The sequence below is a fragment of the Camellia sinensis genome, chromosome 15, assembly GCF_055761805.1.
Source record: "Camellia sinensis isolate YWXY chromosome 15, ASM5576180v1, whole genome shotgun sequence".
In the NCBI taxonomy this organism is placed as follows: domain Eukaryota; kingdom Viridiplantae; phylum Streptophyta; class Magnoliopsida; order Ericales; family Theaceae; genus Camellia; species Camellia sinensis.
This window is the reverse complement of record NC_138975.1, coordinates 111,493,493-111,499,036: the sequence shown is the minus strand read 5'-3', so window position 1 is coordinate 111,499,036 and position 5,544 is coordinate 111,493,493.

Genomic DNA, 5,544 nt, shown 5'->3' with positions numbered 1-5,544 from the left:
AAAATCGGCAAAGGTTGGTTGATATGAAGAGGGAAGCATCTTCCATGAAGAAAGAGATCAAATCTCTTGAATCAAGGATGAAAAAATTGGAAGATCAGGCCGAGGCGGCTACTAAGGCCCAAACTTTAGCTCTTGAGAAGGTTGAATCCGCTGAGGCCGTTAAAAAAGTTGATGAGGCTGAGAAAAGAGAGGCTGAGGCTAAGAAGGCCCAAGCGGAGAAAGAGCTCCAGCAAGCTCTGGCCACCAAAGAGGCCGAAGTCAAAGAGGCCGATGAAAAGGCCTATGCCCAGGGTATGGCCGACGTCGCAGAGGATTATAAACTTCAAGTCAGGCAGGCATGCAACAGGGGATTTTCCCTTGGTTGGATGTCCCTGATAAAAAAACTTGATCTTCCTGTTGACTCGCCCTTTCGTAAGGCCAATGCCATTCCTTTACCATTTCCTCCTCCAAGTCAGGTTGAATCAGAGACTGAGGCTGATGCCGAAGATGAGGATGAAGGAAAAAATGATGATGAGGCCTTGGTGAGAAAACCCAAGGATGCTGCTGAAGCTAAGTCCCCTCCTCCTGCTGAGCAAGTGATGGATTTAACCTTGGATGAGGAGGGTGATGAGGTTGGGGGGGCACCCAAGGAAATTGCCATCGGGCAACTATCATCCGACCTTCTTTTGGCTGAAAGAAATCTAGACAATACGCTGGCTGAGATTGATGTTGAGATTGAAGCAGAAAAGGTTGCCGAGGAGGTTCCACCAGAATCGTCCGAGGTCCCAGTCCCTGCAGCGGCTAACACCGAAGAGTCTTGAAAAAATGTCTTTTGAACTTTTTTCTTCTTTTTTTGCACTTTGCAATTTGTACTCTCTTTTAATTTCTGGACAATGAAAAACTCCTTATGGCCGACGTAGCTTTTTCTCTATGTAACTGCAACTGCTCTTTCTATAGATGTTTTTTAATCTTGTGATGTTCCGTTGATTGCTTCTGCGTAATCCTATACTTAGAAATTTTTGCATGCTTTTCCATTTTGCTTCCTTTGTGCAATCTTCTCGGGGTTACATACCTCGGGTATAACTACAAAACTTTTACTTCGGCAAGATACTGACCTGCAAACCTTGCATAAATTTTAACAAGTATAAAGCATATACTACTCAATGTAAACTTTGCAAGCTTCTTCTCAAGTTTCAATAAGTATTAAACAATGATCTCGGTCTATCATACTTGTAAATTGTTACAAATTTCAACAAGTAGTAAACAATATACTTAGCCTTTACTTCAACCTGTAAATTTCTGTATACCTCAGCGGGTGATCATATGTCGGCTTAACATAAACTTGTAAATTGCTACAAATTTCAACAAGTGTTAAGCACCTTCCTTAGGTTTAAGCAACCCATATATTGCTATGAGAACTTAAGTAATAACCTCGGCTTAACTTCAACTTGTAAATTGCTACAAATTTCAACAAGTGAATTAAGGAATAATCTCGGCTTAACTTCAACTTGTAAATTGCTACAAATTTCAACAAGTGAAGATAAGGAATCAGCTTAATTCCAACTTGTAAATTGCTACAAATTTCAACAAGTGAATTAAGGAATAATCTCAGCTTAACTTCAACTTGTAAATTGCTACAAATTTCAACAAGTGAAGATAAGGAATCAGCTTAATTCCAATTTGTAAATTGCTACAAATTTCAACAAGTGAATTAAGGAATAATCTCGGCTTAACTTCAACTTGTAAATTGCTACAAATTTCAATAAGTGAAGATAAGGAATCAGCTTAATTCCAACTTGTAAATTGCTACAAATTTCAACAAGTGAATTAAGGAATAATCTCGGCTTTTTCTTTGCCCCCAATGTGAACCTGAGTTTGACTTGGGTTCACATTAATTATGTCTTCAATAAACATCAATGTATAACTTTATCAATCATATGTGTTGAAAGAATTCTGAAAAGACTTTATTGATGATATCGGCCAAAAAATGATGTATATCTAATGATAGAAAAATTTCAAATTACAAGTATTCCAAGGTCTGGGTAATGCTTTGCCCTCATTGTCCTCAAGCCGATAAGCTCCATTGCCTAATACTGAAGTAATTCTGTAGGGTCCTTCCCAGTTTGGGCCAAGCTTGCCTTCCCTGGGATCCTTCTTGTTCCCAACGACCTTTCTCAGGACTAGGTCGCCGACTTGAAAATCTCTTGGATTGACCTTCTTGTTGTAAGCTCTGGCAAGCTGTTGCTGGTATACTGCAAGCTGAATTGCAGCTTTCTCTCTTCGTTCTTCCAACAAATTCAGATTTCGGGCTAAGAGTATGTCATTTGTGCCATTTTCTACTCCCTGGGTTCTGATCCCTGGGATGCCGATCTCCAATGGGATGACTGCTTCTGTGCCATAAGTCATGGCAAAGGGGGATTCTCTTGTTGATCTTCTCGGCGTAGTCCGATATGCCCAAAGTACGTTGGGCAACTCGTCTACCCACTTTCCTTTTGCTGCCTGCAGCCTCTTCTTTATTCCATCCAGAATTACTTTGTTGGATGCCTCTGCTTGCCCATTGCTTTGAGGAAAACTTGATGTTGAGAAATAATTCTTGATCTTGAATTTTGCACAAAAGTTCTTGATGAGTTTGCTGTCAAACTGTGTTCCGTTGTCGGCAACTATTGCTCTTGGAATCCCAAATCTGGTGATAATGTTTCTCCATATAAAATTCTTGACGTCCACATCTCGGATTTTGGCAAGAGGTTCTGCCTCAATCCATTTTGTAAAGTAGTCTGTCGCTACCAGCAAGTATTTTCTTTGCCCAGTTGCCTGGGGAAGTTGTCCAACCAGATCCATCCCCCATTGGGCAAATGGCCAAGGGCTGGATACTGGGTTTAGGTCGGCAGCTGGCTAATGTATCAAAGGTGCAAACCTTTGGCATTGTTCACACTTCTTCACATAGGCTTCGGCATCCTTTTGCATGTAGGGCCACCAATACCCCTGGGTAATGGCCCTGTGGGCTAATGATCTGCCCCCAGCATGGCTTCCACAAATTCCTTCATGAATTTCGTAAAGAAAATCTTCAACCTGCAAAGGGTGTACGCACCTTAAAAGCGGCCCAGTGAAGGACCTTCTGTAGAGATGGCCTTCTGCTGTTAGACTGAATCTGGCCGACTTCAGTCTGATTTTATGTGCTTTCTTATGGTTTTCTGGCAGCTTCCCCTCTTTTAGGAATGCAATGATTGCATCCATCTAGCTTGGTCCCAAGTCCACGCACATTGCTTCTTGTTCGGTGCTCTGTTTATCTATGCTCGGGGCCGACATGTAGTCGATCATAATTGTCCTTGTTCTTCCAGTTTGAATTGAACTGGCCAGGTTAGCCAACGCGTCGGCGTGGGTGTTGTCATCTCGGCTAACTTGGAGTAATCTGCAGTTCTGAAATAGGGCTGCCAATCTGATGACTTCTTTTGCATATACCGACATTCTTTCGTCTCTGGCTGCAAATTCTCCTGTTGACTGGTTAACAATGAGTTGTGAATCACAAAAAACAATTACCTCATCTGCCTCTGCTGCTGCTGCCAGCATTAGCCCTGCAATTAATGCTTCAGATTCTGCTTCATTGTTGGAGGCTTTGAACCCCAAACGGATGGACTGTTCTACTATTTCTTCATCTGGAGATATCAGCAGTACTCCTGCCCCTGCTCCCTAGCGGTTTGAACTTCCATCGACGAATAGTCTGAATGAATCGCCGATGTAGATGCTGCAAGGTCTGAGCTTCTCTTTCTCTTGCTTTTTTGTCTTTGGCTGGGATTTTTTTTGCTTGTTGAGACAATGCTCATCTTGGCTCGACGGAGCCCGATGTGCGATGGCTTCAGGTGTGAGTTCTGCGACGAAGTCGGCCAAAACTTGGCCCTTTATTGCTGTTCTCGGCCTAAACTCCAGGTCAAACTGGCCCAGGGTTACTGCCCATTTTGCTATCCTTCTTGTTAAGTCTCCTTGTTGCAACAAGGACTTTAGTGGGTGCTCTATTAGGACCACAATCTTGTGTGCCTGAAAGTAATGGCTCAACTTCTTTGAAGCCATTACTAAGGCCAGCATTAATTTTTCCAGTGGTAGGTATCTTGTTTCTGCGTCGGCCAAAGTTTTACTTACATAATAAACAGCCTTTTGTTCTCCTTTTTCCTCTCGGATTAGCACTGCACTGACTGCGTGTTCTGAGACTGCTAAGTACAAAAACAGTTCCTCCCCTGGTACTGGGTTGGAAAGAACCGGAGTTGTGATCAAGTACTTTTTTAGGTCAGTTAAGGCGGCTTCACATTCTTCTGTCCATAGGAAGTCTGTGGTTTTTTTTACCAGGTTGAAGAAGGGTCTGCACTTATCTGAGCTTCTGCTGATGAATCTGTTTAGGGCTGCGGCCCTTCCAGTAAGCACTTGAACTTGCTTTGCCAATGTCGGGCTCTGTATGTCTAGGATGGCCTTGATTTGGTCTGGGCTGGCCTCAATGCCCTTTCTTGTTACTAGATATCCTAAAAATTTACCTGATCCAACTCCAAAGGCGCACTTCGAGGCGTTGAGTAGGAGCCGATATCTTTTGAGTATGTCAAAGACCTCTTTTAGGTCGGCAAGATGACCCTTTGATTCCTTGGTCTTCATGACCATGTCGTCGATGTAGACTTCTACTGTTTTGCCAATCAAGTGCTTAAACATCTTTGTCACTAACCTCTAATAGGTTGCTCCTGCGTTTTTCAACCCAAAAGGCATTACCTTGTAACAGTACAGGCCTTTAGGGGTGATGAACACGGTCTTCTCCTCGTCTGGAGGGTACATGGCAATCTGGTGGTACCCTCTGTATGCATCCAAAAAACTCATCCTTTCATGTCCTGAAGTGGCGTCTACCAGTTGGTCGATTTTGGACAGAGGAAAGCTGTCTTTGGGGCAAGCTTTGTTGAGGCTGGTAAAGTCTACACAAACCCTCCATTTGCCCTTCTTCTTTTTTACTACTACTGTGTTGGACAGCCATGTTGGGTACTAAACTTCTCGGATGGCCCTGGCCTCCAGGAGTCTGTCTACCTCTTCTTTTACTACTTCAACGTGCATCAACGTCGGTCTTCTGGCTCGTTGAATCACAGGTTTTGCCGATCTGTCGACATTCAGTCTGTGGCAAGTGACCTCGGGGTCAATGCCTGGCATTTCATAAGGTGTCCAGGCGAACGCCTCTATGTTTGCCCTTAAAAAATCTTCCAGTTCTTTCTCTTCTTCTCTAGCTAAGCCTGAGCCGAGAAGAAAGAAACGCTCTTCGTCGTCCTCCTAGACGAAGATTTTTTTTAGCGCCTCTTTGCTTTTTTCGGCTGGTTCTTTCCCGACGTCTTCTAGGACCTCCATGTCCTCATCTTCAACTTCTGCGTTCCTTGGCTCTCGTATACTACAGGTGGACTTCATTGCTGTCATGGAGCAGTTTTTTGCTTGCAGTTGATCCCCTCTGACTTCTTCAATCCCATGCTCTGTTGGGAACCGCAGTAGTTGATGCAACGTTGAGGGAACTGCCCCCATTGCATACAACCACGGCCTTCCCAAGATGATGTT